General features: G+C 36.9%; 1 pseudogene; it reads left to right on the top strand.

Annotated features, from left to right (window-relative positions):
- The first annotated feature begins 14,040 nt into the window (after positions 1 to 14,040).
- Positions 14,041 to 15,128, top strand: Gmeb1-ps1 (glucocorticoid modulatory element binding protein 1, pseudogene 1; annotated as a pseudogene).
- Positions 15,129 to 19,007: the final 3,879 nt, after the last annotated feature.

Below are 19,007 nucleotides of genomic sequence, written 5' to 3'. Positions count from 1 at the left end.
TTGATTTGACTAAATTTGAGTTATTGCAAAGAAAATTTAATAAACGGTTCAAACACAAATTTGACTTGTTCCTTTTATGCTACTTTTTCTTTTGGGTAGGGAGTTGATACCAGGGCAAAGTGTTGGACTTGGACGACTGGGAAGTGAGTATACTCAGAGTCCATGGATGGGAAATTCCCAAAAAATCAATATTTTGAAGAAAATATCAATATTGGACATTTAAATTAGGGTATTATTGTTAAACTAAGGAAATCTGTAGAATGTAAGGATGAGGATATATAGATACTCCCTTGTTCAGCTTCAAAGGCATCAGACCCTAGATGAACTAACAAGAATGCCATAATTTAAGAATCAATAATTTAAGACATATCCCTAATTGACTAAAGCAGCTACTATTATCAATTATGTACTATGTCACACTCATTATATGAAATGACTTGTATATATTCAAAATAATTGTATTTCCAAAACTATACTTTGGAAAATTTAGGTTTGTTATTCTTAATATAATGTGGCTCAAAGACATTAGTTCCCGAAGGTAAAGGTAACAAAATTTGTAGTGTCAATTTGAAAGCAGGGTTTTTAGATCACCACAGGCTCATATTATTTGTACCTATATCCTACAGTCAAAAAATGAAAATCATATTTTCTCACTATATTTACTAGTACTACTTGTATTTATAAATGAAATATGTATATACAAAATAAATTATCATTAGACCAAGAAGTTAGTGTTATATATGGCAAGATATGTGATACTCATGACTGTTAGTATGTCTATTAATTTATAGTTATTTTTGTTCTATCACATGAATGATTTTAATTATCCAATTAGTCAAATATATAATCCTGAATATTGTGACTTAGTCATGCCCATTTGTATCTGCATATCTTTTTATCTCATCTTAAAAATAAAGATAGTAATTTCTAAATGTAATAGAAAATCTGTTATGCTTATCAAGTTGACATAAGACTATCTAGCACAGGGGATGATATATCACATATAATCGTAAAAGTATAAGGAACAATTTTAAAATATAAAAACATGATTATTAAAAATTTCACAAGGAGAGTCATAAAATATATACAAATTAAAACAAAATTTTATGTTTGATAAACAATTTTAATAAATAAAAAATATGTGTACAGACATTTTATCTTCAAATAATTCTGTACTGGCCAAGCCAACTGAGTTAGTCAGTCTTCAGGGAGTGTGTAAGGATTGAAAAGCAAAAGACAGTTTTTTTTTTTTTTTCCCGGTTGCTGCCACAGCGGAGAGGACTTAGGCAGTACCCCACGAGCAAACTTGAGCCTTGGAACTGCAGGTAGGACCAACATTTCCCCTGCAAGAAACCTGCCTGGTGAACTCAGGACACACAGAGGCAAAATTCCTCTAAGACCGGGCACTTCCTGTGTTTACCGGAAGTCCCACACCGGCGGATCCCGGCCCGCAGCAGCTCTCTGCTCCCAAACCCAGTGGGAGAGAGACCTCACCGCCTGATCAGGTGGGCACTCCTGAGGCTGCAGAGCGGAGGAGACCACCAACACTGCCCACCCCTGCCCACATCCCTGGCCCAAGAGGCAACTGTATAAGGCCTCTGGGTTCCCCTAGGGGAGGGCCCGGGAGCAGCAGGACCCCTGCGCCTGAGACACTGCCAGAACCTGAAGGAAACAGACCAGATAAACAGTTCTCTGCACCCAAATCCCGTGGGAGGGAGAGCTGAACCTTCAGAGAGGCAGACACGCCTGGGAAACCAGAAGAGACTGCACTCTGTGCACATCCAGACGCCAGAGGAAAACACCAAACGTCATCTGGAACCCTGGTGCATGGAGGCTCCTGGAAAGAGCGGCACAGATCTTCCCAGTTGCTGCCGCCGCGGAAAGGACTTAGGCAGTACCCCACGAGCAAACTTGAGCCTTGGAACCACAGGTAGAACCAACTTTTCCCCTGCAAGAAACCTGCCTGGTGAACTCAAGACACAGGCCCACAGGAACAGCTGAAGACCTGTAGAGAGGAAAAACTACACGCCCAAAAGCAGAACACTCTGTCCCCATAACTGGCTGAAAGAAAACAGGAAAACAGGTCTACAGCACTCCTGACACACAGGCTTATAGGACAGTCTAGCCACGGTCAGAAATAGCAGAACAAAGTAACACTAGAGATAATCTGATGGCGAGAGGCAAGCGCAGGAACCGAAGCAACAGAAACCAAGACTACATGGCATCATCGGAGCCCAATTCTCCCACCAAAGCAAACACGGAATATCCAAACTCACCAGAAAAGCAAGATCTAGTTTCAAAATCATATTTGATCATGATGCTGGAGGACTTCAAGAAAGACATAAAGAACTCCCTTAGAGAACAAGTAGAAGCCTACAGAGAGGAATCGCAAAAATCCCTGAAAGAATTCCAGGAAAACACAATCAACAGTTGAAGAAATTAAAAATGGAAATAGAAGCAATCAAGAAAGAACACATGGAAACAACCCTGGACATAGAAAATCAAAAGAAAAGACAAGGAGCTGTAGATACAAGCTTCACCAACAGAATACAAGAGATGGAAGAGAGAATCTAGGGAGCAGAAGATTCCATAGAAATCATTGACTCAACTGTCAAAGATAATGTAAAGCAGAAAAAGCTACTGGTCCAAAACATAAAGGAAATCCAGGATTCAATGAGAAGATCAAACCTAAGGATAATAGGTATAGAAGAGAGTGAATACTCCCAGCTCAAAGGACCAGTAAATATCTTCAACAAAATCATAGAAGAAAACTTCCCTAACCTAAAAAAAGAGATACCCATAGGCATACAAGAAGCCTACAGAACTCCAAATAGATTGGACCAGAAAAGAAACACCTCCCATCACATAATTGTCAAAACACCAAATGCACAAAATAAAGAAAGAATATTAAAAGCAGTAAGGGAAAAAGGTCAAGTAACATATAAAGGCAGACCTATCAGAATCACACCAGACTTTTCGCCAGAAACTATGAAGGCCAGAAGATCCTGGACTGATGTCATACAGACCCTAAGAGAACACAAATGCCAGCCCAGGTTACTGTATCCTGCAAAACTCTCAATTAACATAGATGGAGAAACCAAGATATTCCATGACAAAACCAAATTTACACAATATCTTTCTACAAGTCCAGCACTACAAAGGATAATAAAGGGTAAAGCCCAACATAAGGAGGCAAGCTATACCCTAGAAGAAGCAAGAAACTAATCATCTTGGCAACAAAACAGAGAGAATGAAAGCACACAAACATAACCTCACTTCCAAATATGAATATAACAAGAAGCAATAATCACTATTCCTTAATATCTCTCAATATCAATGGCCTCAACTCCCCAATAAAAAGACATAGATTAACAAACTGGATACGCAACGAGGACCCTGCATTCTGCTGCCTACAGGAAACACACCTCAGAGACAAAGACAGACACTACCTCAGAGTGAAAGGCTGGAAAACAATTTTCCAAGCAAATGGTCAGAAGAAGCAAGCTGGAGTAGCCATTCTAATATCAAATAAAATCAATTTTCAACTAAAAGTCATCAAAAAAGATAAGGAAGGACACTTCATATTCATCAAAGGAAAAATCCATCAAGATGAAATCTCAATCCTAAATATCTATGCCCCAAATTCAAGGGCACCTACATATGTAAAAGAAACCTTACTAAAGCTCAAAACACACATTGCACCTCACACAATAATAGTGGGAGATTTCAACACACCACTCTCATCAATGGACAGATCATGGAAACAGAAATTAAACAGAGATGTAGACAGACTAAGAGAAGTCATGAGCCAAATGGACTTAACGGATATTTATAGAACATTCTATCCTAAAGCAAAAGGATATACCTTCTTCTCAGCTCCTCATGGTACTTTCTCCAAAATTGACCATATAATTGGTCAAAAAACGGACCTCAACAGGTACAGAAAGATAGAAATAATCCCATGCGTGCTATCGGACCACCACGGCCTAAAACTGGTCTTCAATAACAATAAGGAAGAATGCCCACATATACGTGGAAATTGAACAATGCTCTACTCAATGATAACCTGGTCAAGGAAGAAATAAAGAAAGAAATTAAAAACTTTTTAGAATTTAATGAAAATGAAGATACAACTTACCCAAACTTATGGGACACAGTGAAAGCTGTGCTAAGAGGAAAACTCATAGCGCTGAGTGCCGGCAGAAAGAAACAGGAAAGAGCATATGTCAGCAGCTTGACAGCACACCTAAAAGCTCTAGAACAAAAAGAAGCAAATACAGCCAGGAGGAGTAGAAGGCAGGAAATAATCAAACTCAGAGCTGAAATCAACCAAGTAGAAACAAAAAGGACCATAGAAAGAATCAACAGAACCAAAAGTTGGTTCTTTGAGAAAATCAACAAGATAGATAAACCCTTAGCCAGACTAACGAGAGGACACAGAGAGTGCGTCCAAATTAACAAAATCAGAAATGAAAAGGGAGACATAACTACAGATTCAGAGGAAATTCAAAAAATCATCAGATCTTACTATAAAAACCTATATTCAACAAAACTTGAAAATCTTCAGGAAATGGACAATTTCCTAGACAGATACCAGGTATCGAAGTTAAATCAGGAACAGATAAACCAGTTAAACAACCCCATAACTCCTAAGGAAATAGAAGCAGTCATTAAAGGTCTCCCAACCAAAAAGAGCCCAGGTCCATACGGGTTTAGTGCAGAATTCTATCAAACCTTCATAGAAGACCTCATACCAATATTATCCAAACTATTCCACAAAATTGAAACAGATGGAGCCCTACCGAATTCCTTCTATGAAGCCACAATTACTCTTATACCTAAACCATACAAAGACCCAACAAAGAAAGAGAACTTCAGACCAATTTCCCTTATGAATATCGACGCAAAAATACTCAATAAAATTCTGGCAAACCGAATTCAAGAGCACATCAAAACAATCATCCACCATGATCAAGTAGGCTTCATCCCAGGCATGCAGGGATGGTTTAATATACGGAAAACCATCAACGTGATCCATTAATATAGTAAAAATGGCCATTTTACCAAAAGCAATCTACAGATTCAATGCAATCCCCATCAAAATACCAATCCAATTCTTCAAAGAGTTAGACAGAACAATTTGCAAATTCATCTGGAATGACAAAAAACCCAGGATAGCTAAAGCTATTCTCAAGAATAAAAGGACTTCAGGGGGAATCACTATCCCTGAACTCAAGCAGTATTACAGAGCAATAGTGATAAAAACTGCATGGTATTCGTACAAAGACAGACAGATAGACCAATGGAATAGAATTGAAGACCCAGAAATGAACCCATACACCTATGGTCACTTGACTTTTGACAAAGGAGCCAAAACCATCAAATGGAAAAAAGATAGCATTTTCAGCAAATGGTGCTGGTTCAACTGGAGGGCAACATGTAGAAGAATGCAGATCGATCCATGCTTATCACCCTGTACAAAGCTTAAGTCCAATTGGATCAAGGACCTCCACATCAAACCAGACACACTCAAACTAATAGAAGAAAAACTAGGGCAGCATCTGGAACACATGGGCACTGGAAAAAATTTCCTGAACAAAACACCAATGGCTTATGCTCTAAGATCAAGAATCGACAAATGGGATCTCATAAAACTGCAAAGCTTCTTTAAGGCAAAGGACACTGTGGTTAGGACAAAACGGCAACCAACAGATTGGGAAAAGATCTTTACCAATCCTACAACAGATAGAGGCCTTATATCCAAAATATACAAAGAACTCAAGAAGTTAGACCGCAGGGAAACAAATAACCCTATTAAAAAATGGGGTTCAGAGCTAAACAAAGAATTCGCAGCTGAGGAATGCCGAATGGCTGAGAAACACCTAAAGAAATGTTCAACATCTTTAGTCATAAGGGAAATGCAAATCAAAACAACCCTGAGATTTCACCTCACACCAGTGAGAATGGCTAAGATCAAAAACTCAGGTGACAGCAGATGCTGGCGAGGATGTGGAGAAAGAGGAACACTCCTCCATTGTTGGTGGGATTGCAGACTGGTAAAACCATTCTGGAAATCAGTCTGGAGGTTCCTCAGAAAATTGGACATTGAACTGCCTGAGGATCCAGCCATACCTCTCTTGGGCATATACCCAAAAGATGCCTCAACATATAAAAGAGACACGTGCTCCACTATGTTCATCGCAGCCTTATTTATAATAGCCAGAAACTGGAAAGAACCCAGATGCCCTTCAACAGAGGAATGGATACAGAAAATGTGGTACATCTACACAATGGAATATTACTCAGCTATCAAAAACAACGAGTTTATGAAATTCGTAGGCAAATGGTTGGAACTGGAAAATATCATCCTGAGTGAGCTAACCCAATTACAGAAAGACATACATGGTATGCACTCATTGATAAGTGGCTATTAGCCCAAATGCTTGAATTACCCTAGATCCCTAGAACAAAGGAAACTCAAGACGGATGATCAAAATGTGAATGCTTCACTCCTTCTTTAAATGAGGAAAAAAAATACCCTTGGCAGGGAAGGGAGAGGCAAAGATTAAAACAGAGACTGAAGGAACACCCATTCAGAGCCTGCCCCACATGTGGCCCATACATATACAGCCACCCAATTAGACAAGATTGATGAAGCAAAGAAGTGCAGACCGACAGGAGCCGGATGTAGATCGCTCCTGAGAGACACAGCCAGAATACAGCAAATACAGAGGCGAATGCCAGCAGCAAACCACTGAACTGAGAATAGGTCCCCTGTTGAAGGAATCAGAGAAAGAACTGGAAGAGCTTGAAGGTGCTCGAGACCCCAAAAGTACAACAATGTCAAGCAACCAGAGCTTCCAGGGACTAAGCCACTACCTAAAGACTATACATGGACTGACCCTGGACTCTGACCTCATAGGTAGAAGTGAATATCCTAGTAAGTGCACCAGTGGAAGGGGAAGCCGTGGGTCCTGTTAAGACTGAACCCCCAGTGAACTAGACTATGGGGGGAGGGTGGCAATGGGGGGAGGTTTGGGAGGGGAACACCCATAAGGAAGGGGAGGGGGGAGGGTGATGTTTGTCCGGAAACCGGGAAAGGGAATAACACTTGAAATATATATAAGAAATACTCAAGTTAATAAAATAAATAAATAAATAAATAAATAAATAAATAAATAAATAAATAAATAAATAAAAACTAATGTTTTTGCCAGGTTGGAACTTGAGTTTTTCAGAATGGATGTTCTTTATGTTTCAATTCAAAAGAAATTGTAATGTGTATCAGTTTCAAAATAATCACAATAATACCAGAACTACCATAGTAATACCAAAAATAAAGCCACACATCAAGGAAAAATTGTTTTCTTATGCTCCTGGTAAAAAAAAAAAAACAAAAAAAAGTAGTTGAAGCATTAAATTAATTTATTTCATTTTTTCTTCTTAAAAAAAAAAAGAAAAGAAAAAGACAAAAAAGACAATTAGACAACACTATACTATGACTCCTGCCAGTGCTGCAAATGAAGTGGGTTTACTTTTCTTTAGTCAGCTTTTATACCATTCTAGGTACTTAGAGAAAATAGGATCAGTTCTTAGATCTAAGACAAAGTAATCAAAGTAATAAACAAAGAGATCCGACTAAGCAGTAAATAAAGCCCCATGGTCACTGTTTCTAGGGGGTTGTCAGAATAGCCAAGATAAAAAGAATGTCACATATATCTAGGCTGAGTTTACCTGGAGCTATGTGTTAGCCCAAATGTAAATATTCTATTTTTTTTTTGGTTCTTTTTTTTTCGGAGCTGGAAATGTAAATATTCTTATCTGAGCCTGTTTCAACATCCTAGGTCAATGACTAGTTCTTGCAAAATTTTTAGAAGCTGCCCCAAAAACTATCCACACTGTATACTTCATTGTGCCTGGTGCCTGCGGAGGAGAGAAGAGGATATTAAATCTCCTGGGACTAGAGTTTCACTGAAACTTGAACCAGAGTCCTTTAGAAGAGTACCCAGTGCTCTAAAATGCTGAACTATCTCTCCAGTAATATCTGAAAATCTTTTAAAGCATACTGCTTCTATTTAAAACTGTGTTAGCGAATTAATGATGAAAATAATGTGCTTGTTTAAGATCTTCTGAATGGATAGCAAAGGACCAACTCAGTGTTCCAAATTTACAGCACTTTATGAGGTTAACATGTATAAATCAGGGCAAATTTGTCCTGGGGACAAGTGCTAATTATAATTCTCTCTCTCTCTCTCTCTCTCTCTCTCTCTCTCTCTCTCTCTCTCTCTGTCACACACACACACACACACACACACACACACACACACACACCATTTACATTACATAGTTAAAATAAGCAAGCATATAAAATTGTCGTTAATAAAAGTCAAGCTGTAAGACTTCAGCATTGCATGTTTATAGATGACTAGAACCTGGATTACATAGTTTTAATAGAACCCAATTCTGAAGCATGATTTAGAGGTGTCATTTAAGACCAATGGAAACATATTTTTTCACACAGTTAGAGATGTAATTTAGTATAGATATGCTGTGTATTATAAACTTTGCAAGAGATGAATTCTTTTAAACTCACGGTCACCTTTTTATTATTAAATTGTTTGTTAAATCTGAACTTCCATTTGCTTTTCAAGAATTACTTTTAATATATGCTCTTACTCTTTTGGTACTATCTTTCTTGTCTGTAAGTAACAATAAAATTCATATGTGGGACATATTAGAACACTGTTATCATGACTAATAACTAAAGGCATATGTGTCTGATGAAGGCAGATCTTACTACTTGAGTGGAGTCTACATGTCTACCTATATCTTGACCCACTGAATAAATGGCCATTTCTTTGTTCAAGTCTTTGAGCTAATTAGATATGGAAGTGCTATTTACTTAACTGAAATTTCAAAAGAAAGCAATTTAGGTAAACCTGTCTTTTTGATTTTTGAAGTTTGAAAAATAAATGAATAATCTGAGGAATTCATGTTGTCATTCTGTCCAGAAACAACTAAATGAAGTTGTAAAGGGTAATGATTCCATAGTCTTTTAAATTTGTGCTAACACTCCCTGGTAGAAATGTCAACTTACCCAATGTTACTCAGTAGAAAAATTGTACTTTGGAAACTTTTTTCAGAATTCTTTCTCTCAATTTTATATGACCTTTCTTCGGGCTTTACTGAGATATGGAACACCTGTTTGAGAAAGGTCTTCAAGCCTGACAGCTCTGAAGGGTTGTCTGGATATCCTTCAGAGAATCATCCAAACGTTCTCTACAATGGCAAGTGCTGACAACATGCTGTGTAGCAGTGACAGCTTCTGTATTCAATCAAATTCTAATTTTTTCTGGAACAAAGAAAACTGCATTATCAATAACCTCCATGAGTCTCCCACAGAGCTTCACTCTGAGAAAGCTTCAAATACACTGTGTAATATTGGCAAAAGAAGAAATGAGCACATCAATCAACCAGTAGTAGAAGCTTTCCTGCTCTGGTTAAGAGAACAACAATTCATTTTCTTTCTTTTGGGTAAAAGTTATAGTAATTTAATAGAAGGATCACTTAAATGTATAATTCAGTAATATGAAATAAACATTCTTCTGTAACAACTAACACTACCACAACATCAAGAATTTCTCAATGTATAAAAGTGAGAATGCACACATGTAGAGTAACTCTTAATCTTTGCTCCACAATTTCTGAAAGCCAACATTTCACTTTCTGCCTACAAATAAAGGAGTCAATATACTATTGCATAGCTAATAGCTCAACCATGTTCATTACCACTCTACTCAAGGATATAGAAAGAAAACTACCTAATGTCCTTCAACTGACAAATAGATTAAGACATTTCCAATATACTCATTGTGGAATGATACTCATCTATAAAAGAACATTGAAGTGATGAAATTTTCAAATAAATAGATAGAAATAGATAAGATCATACTGAATAAGGTAACCCAGATCCAGAAATACAAACATAGCTTTTTCTTTCTCAGATGGGAGTATAGAACCTGGAGTAAAAGATATCATGGTCATAGGAAGCTTTAAAAATGGAAAAAGCAAGTTGCAGATTATATGAATGTAGACAATGGAAAAACAGTAGAACATTAATTGGGGAAGAGGTGAAGAGAAAAATGCTGAAGGAAAAGGATAAATAAGGCTAAGAATGTTTAGAAAAGCCATAAATCATATTTTTATGTTTACCCAAAATTAATATATATATGAATGGATAGATAGATAGATAGATAGATAGATAGATAGATAGATAGATAGATAAAGAGGGGTGAAGATTGTAGCTGGATCTGACTAAAAAGCCCTCTTCCTAAGGACCAGCATTTATAGCACCAAGAGGTGCTACGCAAGCTACAAAAGGATGAATCAAGCAAGAGTCCTGCCCAGAGTATATGCATATGAACCACAGCTGTGTAATAGAGGCACATGTGACTAGATGTAACCAACAGATGTCTATTTGGCTTTAAGGCCCATTCAATAGGAAGAAATCCACATCTGATACTGAAAATCTACTGAGACTGGATGTTAGAAAACCATCTACTACTATCACTTTATTAAAGCCATATGATTTTTAACTTATCCTTGTACCCACAGATAAGCTCTTTTCTTTTATTAAAGAAGTTTCTATTTGTGGCAAATGGAGATCATTACAGAAAACTGCAATTGATCAAAATACAGATAACTGCTTGTTGTATGCTCAACCCCAATTTCCCAATCTCTCTCTCTCTCTCTCTCTCTCTCTCTCTCTCTCTCTCTCTCTCTCTCTCCCTCTCTCTCTCTCCTCCCTCCTCCCTCTCTCCCCCCTCTCTATATCTCTATCTCTATCTGACAACACCCACACCTGAGGCACTGGAAGTATTACAGTAAAGGGATCAGAAAAATTTTAAGAGCCAGAGAGACATAAAGCCTGCTGTAAAATTGCTCCTTCTAGATATGACAAGAATAGTGCATTATAAAATTTCAAAAATGTTGTTACTAAAATAAGAAATGATAAAGAACATAACAATTGACTTGCCAGTGTAGATGGGGGAAATCTTTCATGGCCTCATCCTCACATTTATAACCAGTTAGAAACTGCAGAGAAATGAAGAATTAGTTTTCCTCACAGACAAGCCCATTGATAACTTATCCAATAACAAAAACTAAATGAACTCCTCAGGTTGCATTTATACATTGACTCATATATATTTCTATCAAAAATAATTAAAGGAAAATAGCCATGAGTTTGAGAAGCAGTAAGACAAGCACCATAAGAATGGTTGACAGGAGTAGGAGAGGGCAGGAAATGAATAAAGTAATTTTAATTTAACTAAAAATAAAATTAATTTGAAAAATTACATCATATAAATGGAAAGGGAAAATACTTGTTTTTTTGTAACGAGATTTCTGGAATCTCACAAAGCTTATTCATATGCCTTGTTATTTTTTTAAATCTATTCCACTTCCATAATACTTGTGGTACTTCCACATCTCAAGTATTATAATGCTGTTAGAAGTATTTATTTTTTAATTTCTCAGGATTTCAGAAAATAATTTATTCAAAACATTGTCCTTTTCCACAGAATTATATCTCAACCCTCATGAAAAATATTTGAACATATATTCAAGTGTTTACTCTTTCTTTCCTTAAATGTTGTCTATGGTATAAATTTAGGTCCATATAACTTTGAAGATAAAAAAGTTTTGAAATTTCAAATCTGGTTATTTATTTTCAAAATGACTTGAATAGTTTTGTCAACAGATTTTATATTTATTGTTAGATGTATTATTTTACATCTTGGTAAGATTCTCATTAGAATTACAGTGAATCTATGTAACACTTTGGGTATTATGGACATTTTAAAAACATTTTCATCCAGCAATTTTATAATAGCATTCTATATTTGTCTTTTCTATGTTGTTTATTAGCTATCTGTGGTCTACAATATAATTTGTTCCTATGGAAGTTTTAATTTTCCTGTCAAATTTTTGTTTCTTTCTGTTGATTTTTTAATCCAATGCCTAGATTAAATATAATCACTAGTTCTAAAAGATTTCTTGCAAAACTTGAATGTTTTTCATTTTTTGTAAATTAGTTTTCTCATATGATGTATTTTAAACATATTTTTCTTTCTTCATAGTTTTTTCAGATTGTTCCCATCTCACTACCTATCCAACTTGATGTTTATTTTTCTTTCTCTCACAGTAAAACAAAATAAATAATAATCCAAATGAACAAAAAACTCCAGTAATACAAAAAATAAACAGAAGCACCACAATAACAACAAAAATGATAAAGGCCACCACAAAAATCATAAAATCTGTTTTGTGTTGGACATATACTCCTGGATATTGGACATACCCTGGAGTAAGGTTAATATATTCAGTGACACTTCACTGGAGAAACCAGGTTTATATCACATCTTTTAGTACCTAGATTGTTAAACTGAACAAACATGTCTTTCCTTTTTATTTTCCTAAAGAAAACACATTTTTAGTTCCCTTTGTGATTTCTTCTCTAAGTTTTATTGTTGTATTTGTTGTTATTTATAAAGATTTCTTTTGTGGATAACACATACCCCATTACAGAATATGTATTCCTTTAAGATAAATTAAAGTTAAAAGTAGTCTATTTTTACATAAATTATTGCACTATAGTATAGTTCAAAAACTCTACTAATCAACTTACTTACTTTTTTGTGTGTGATGTTACAAATAGTGTATTTGAGTCTGTTACCAAATCACAGAAATGATGTATATTTTTCTTTTTTTCCTACTTTCATGAAAATATTTTTCCAATATTTTCTTCGCAGTTCATGTATGTAATCACTTTTAAAGTTAATAGTTTTAAATAATGGTCTGATTCATTAAATCATCTCAATGTTTACTATAGAATGAAAATAATATTTATAGAACTCAAAATTAGTCTCACAGACTGTTAGAATTAGGTTCTATTATTTTGTCCATTTTGACTTTTGTCCAATCATGCCTTTTGATTGAAGAACTTAATGCATTCTTATTTCAATTAATTACTGATGAAGGACTTTATTAATATTTTGAATTTTATCTTCTATTGTCTCATATACTCAGTAGTTTATTTCTCTTCATCTAAATCTTTACTTTAGCTCAATTTTATATCAAGATATTGTAGAACTAGAGTTTCATAAAGGTTACTCATTGTCAGAGCCCGAATGTGCAGAACTAGAGTTTCATAAAGGTTGCTCATTGTCAGAGTCCGGATGTGCAGGGCCGGACGTGCCTGAGGGAGAGCCAGAGATAGGACTTGCCAAACCAGCTATCAGCCCCAAGGACACTGACCATCCGTAGCCACCCCTCCCCTTCCTTCACCCCCCTGAGTGAGATGAGCCACCCTACCTGCCTGCCGAGCTGCTAGATAACACATACTCCTTGCTGATGTCATTTCACGCCGAAAGTAACCGTGCACCTTTTGAATTGACCAATCATGTGTAACCGCGCGAATGCCCCTTACCTCCCCTATATAAACCCCCGAGTTTGGAGGCTCGGGGTCGATTCCTCTGTCTCCTGTGTGAGATACGAGTCGACCCGGGATCCCGCTAAGACCCGGGATCTCGTTAATAAAAGCTACCTCTTGCTGTTACATCAAGAATGGCTACTCGTGATTCCTGGGGGCACCCCACCCCGCGATCGGAGCGAGAGATGCGCTCCCCATTTTGGGGTTCGCTCTTTCAATATTTACATTCAAATTTTATCCCCACTTATATTAGTCCACTTTTATCATTTCTGGTGTTATATAACATACTAAAATTGTAAACGTATCTTAAATATATAGATAATATTTGATATATTTAAACTATATATATGTATATATATATACACACACACACACACACATATATATGTATATATGTATATATATATATACATACATATTTGGCTTCCAGTGTATTAGTGTGTTGAAGTAGTAAGTACCCTACAGGATAATGAATTGGATCATAAAAGCAAGTATCGTGAGTAGATTAATTATTATCTGCATAAAAGATAGAGTTCAAAAGTAACTAAACCACCTCGGCCGCTAGGAACATCAAACAGATCCCCATCTCAGAAGAGAGCGTGGAAGAGGCAGGGCTAGAGTAGAACTCAGCCCTCACCCACTGTCACCATGGCTACAGAGGAGGGTATAAAGAGCCTAAAGAGATTTCAGAGGATACTCTGATGTTCTGGAAGGGGATAGCTGATATAGGACTGATGGAGAAGGTCGTCTACAACATACAGAAGGAAATAGAAGAGCTTCTCAGTGGTGTTTAGTAGTGGCTCATTCATGATACTTTCCAGGTCACAGATGCTGCTGTTCTAAACAATGTGGCAAGCACATTTGACCTCATGGACAGTCAATACGATTTTGGACAACAGACAGAAACAAGTTGAGCAGGGAGAGGGGCGGTTTCTCTATACCGTAGCAGACTTGGAAGGGCAGTTGGAAGAGCAAAATACATAAATAAATAAATAATCCCAGACTGAAAATGTGGTACTGATGCCTGTGAGCACCCCAAAGCCTCCAAAAAGACCCCGCCTCAAGCAGCCAGCCTCCACCATCGCCCTGACCCCTTCTCCTATCTAGCAGCCTCCGTTTATTGTAATTTCTCCCATCACCATCACCTCCACGGGTCAGACTTTCTCCATGGGTTACCATGGCAACCCTCAGTCAGGGCTTCTGTCCAGTGACTGTCCACATACACTCTGCTTTCTAGCCCTCAGCTCTACTGTTATGCCACAGTTGTTTCCTCTGCCAAGAGGAGCTCATCTGATACAGTAACCATACACCCTTCATCAAGTTCCGCACTGCTAAGCTCCACTTTTATGGGGAATGGGAGTACCCTGGGCAATATAGCCACCATGATGAGCCCTGTTGGAGCTGGTGTCCAGGTAGTCTGTCCTGACTTCAGCAATCCAGGCATTTGAAAGCACCTCTGAGGACTGGCAAACCATCATTGAAATCGACCCTGTCCCCAGACTCCAAGGCTGACCACACTGAGGGCAAAGCAGTCGTCTTAGAGACACAACTGAGGACTGAGGAGAAAGTGGTAGCTGAAATGGAAGAGCACCAGCATCAGGCCCATAATGTGGAAATTGTGGTCTTTGAGACCTGACTGGGGACTGGGTCAAGAGCTGTGTTTTGGTTTGGAATTTTAATTATGTTTATTTTTATCATTGTCCCACTTATTTCCCACATAGAACTTTTTTTTGTTGTTGTTGTTGTTAACAAAAAACAAACTACAAAATCTTGTTGTAACTGAAAAAAAAAAAAAAAAACGTAACTAAACCAGATTTTCTGCACATTGTTTTCTCTTGCTTCTACCTTTTATTCTCAGATTTTGGATGCCTGCTACTTATATAGTTTAAAAAATATTTGAACCTTTAAAACATCAGTCAGTCTGAGTCTTTCAGTTGGCAAGGTAAGCTGATTCCTGAGCTTTCTTTTCTTCCTCTGTTTTTTATAGGGTGTTGTTCTAGTTGGATTATTATTGATCCTTTATTCTTTTGCCTATTCACATTAAGATTTTGCTGAATTACTCTGTTAGACATGCTAGGATGTTCCCTCACAGATCTTCTATATCCATTTATTCCTGTTACAAAATATATTTTTCCTGGTGGATGAAACTACCTTTCCCCATGTCTGTCATCTCTTGGAACATGTTCCATAATACTGGGTTGATAGTCATGAATTGTCTTAATCCATGATTATATTGAAATATTCTTATTACTTCTTTAGATGGAAGAGAGAACTTTACTAGGTACAGCAGTCTTAGGTTATGGTTACTTAGTTTCAAGGCATGAAATGTATAATTGCATGCTTTACGGATTTTAAAGGTTGATAAAGAAAGATCTAATGTCATTCATACATAATTTGAGAACATAATGGATCCAAGAGCCAAGGTCTGAGTGAGGGTAAGTTTTCTATTGTAGATATGAAGAAAGTGCAGCTGATGACATGCAGAAGAATCCAGAGTAGGGAGAAAAAATAATAGACTAAACATGACCAGCAGTCCCAACAAGTCCATAATGGGAGGAACAGAAGCAGTAAAGGAGGATCAAGAGAGAAGGTTAAAGGAAAGGGAGGTAAGAGAGAGGGGTTCAAGAGAGCACCAGGAAAGTCAAGAGAAAGCATGGTCAATATGGCAGGGCTGTAGAGAAAAAAGAAATTAGTAGAAGGGAAGACCATAAGCTGGAGATGTTTAGGGTAGGGTATGGGGTAAGAAGAGCTGAGAGGAGGCAACACAGACTCTGTAACAGGTACTTGTAACACTGAGAGAGCCTGAAGGCCATCATGGGCTTGGGCACTACAGTATCTTTTGGACTGTAAAGTTTAGATATTTATAGTTTGCATAAGAGCTGGGATTTTTCCTTTGCAGATTTTAATATTAATTGTTTTGGAGTTTTCATTCATTTTTATGGGGTGTGTGTGTGTGCGTGTGTGTGTGTGTGTGTGTGTGTGTGTGTGTGTGTCCGTGTGCCTGTGTTTAGATATGTTTCTGCCAACGTGTACAGAGGTCAGAGGACATCTTGCTGTAGTTGATTTCCACCTTCTACCTGGGAGTTAAATTCAGGTTGTCAGGCTTAGCAGTAAAGGCCTTTACTCATTGAGTTTAGATGGCTTTCTTTTACATCCCAGAACTATGGAGTTGAATACAGTGGACTGGGCAGTGCTACATCAATTAAAATAATGAAGACAACCCCCATAAACATTTTCACAGACCTATCTGATCTGGACAATCCTTCAAATGAGATCCTATTCTCAGGTAGACTGTTTTAAGTTGAATAGTAATGATAACTAGGACAGGAAAAATGCAGTTTGTAGTTTTTTTTAAAGAGGTAGTTGTATTAATATTTAAATACCTAAGTAAAGAGGAGATATATAAAAGGAAATTAGGGCTAGAGTAAAGAGAAGAAAATAAATATGGGTTGGAGGTATGAAAAGTACTAAGTAAATGTTCTAGATTAGGTTAATAAAGCCCAGGAAGACATAAAAACCTTTCCCAGAGAGATAAAAAAGGCAAAATAAAATAACTAAAGCCTCAAATTATAAATACTAAAGAAGATTTTTGAAAGAAATAATCAAAACAATGATATACAATAAAAGTAAATATATGGTTTCAATCTATATTTCTTCTTACTTGGGAAATTATAGCTTTCCCCGTTCCTTCTATTACCTTTTATATTAGTCTCCATGGGGACCGGGAACATCGGTAATCTTCAGGAATTCAAGCATATTAGGTCAGTGTGTTTAAGAGAAGAAAGATGTCAGTAGTCAAAGGACATTTTCTGCTCAATGTCATGCGGTGATGTCAGAGAGTCATAGATTGTAATCCTACATACACGGCTTTGGAGCTTCTCAGCCTGTCTGTACTAGACTCTTACATTCACGGCTGTGGAGCTTCTCAGCCTGTCTGTACTAGACTCTTGATGAAGAAAGCTCCAAGGAAACGTGGAAGTCCCTCTCGTTCAAACAGTAAGGAGGTTATATGATGACGATGTGGACAGTCTCTACACTGTAGGATTCCATACTAGAATTCTGATTTTTTTTTCATGGGGCTATCCACTTATCTTCACATGCTGAAACAAGCCTTTAGGCTAATTTTGTGAGATCTTTTCACTTCATTTTCCACATACTTTAACACACACACACACACACACACACACACACACAAACACACACAACACACACACACATACACACATACACACATGTATTCACATTCAGTCTCAAATGTCCACTTGTGTTGAAATACATGAATTCATTTTCTGTCAAGATTGTTTTAGAACTCTTCTAATGGATTTTCAATTCAGCCATTACTTCTTCCACCCAATTCTAGTTAAACTTCTATTGCTGTGATTAACAGCAAGACCAAAATCACCTTAGGAAGGAACAGGTATATTTCATCTTATAATTTTCAAGTCACACACAATATTACTGAGAAATGTCAATACAGGAACCAGGAAGCATAAAAAGAAGCAGTAGCTATGATGGAATGCTGCTTAGAGGCTTGCTCCTCCTAGGTTGTTTAGCCTGTTCTTATATACCTCAAGGTCACCTGTCCAACAATGGCCATTCTCAACATTGCCCTGTATCCTCCCACTTCAATCATTAATCAAGAAAATGCTCCACAGACTTGCCTACATGTCAATCTGAAGAGAAAATTTTCTCAATTGAGATTCTCTTTAAGATGACTCTAACTTCTGGTAAGATGACAAGTCTAAAAGCACACAATCCCCAATAAAAGTTTAGTACATTTTATCATTTTCTCTTTCTCTTGATAGACTTAGGTTTTTATATAGTTTTCTGATATCCTTTAGTTACAATATAAATGTCATTTTTGTACAAATTAATATTTATAAGAGTTTCAGCTTTATGTCCAGTATATGCAACGTCTTTGTTCCTTGAGTAGTTGGTTTCTGATATATTTCTATCACTTGAAATTGACTATTATTCTGTTTTGTATATTTTCTGATACTTTGTTCAAAATACAATATTTGAAAATTTTATTTCTCCAGTCTTTGTGAACTAGCTCTGGAGAGAGGAAAAACTATAGTTAGTTTTGTTCCTATGTGCCTTTCTTATGTCAGGGTTGTATATTTGGTTTTCCTTATTTTTGGTTGTTTTTTGTTGTTGGTTGTTTTGCTTTCTTCTTGTATACCACAAATTTTGTGCCTCAATTTTTTTAAAAAGTATCTATCCTCTCTGTTAGAGACTCTGGTACTCTATTGTTATTTGTTACTTTTCTGTATGTCATATTATGTCAACAGACACTCATCGGTAGGTATTCCCATGGTAACTTTAACATACTGTGACATAAACATGGCACTCAAACTATGCCACATTCTTTTTCAACATTTTGAGTCATGAAAGAGAAATCATCCTCGAGCAGTCCCTGGATACTTTAGAATACTACAGAAAAGTTGTTCTTGCCTTTTTTCATCCCTAGAGAGAAGCCAGGCCTTAGGCAAGTTCCCCTAAAATTTGACAGGGA

This window comes from Rattus norvegicus, chromosome X (assembly GCF_021556685.1).
Source record: "Rattus norvegicus strain SHRSP/BbbUtx chromosome X, alternate assembly SHRSP_T2T, whole genome shotgun sequence".
NCBI lineage: Eukaryota > Metazoa > Chordata > Mammalia > Rodentia > Muridae > Rattus > Rattus norvegicus.
Note: the sequence above shows the minus strand (reverse complement) of the source record. Positions and strands in the feature narration are given on the sequence as shown.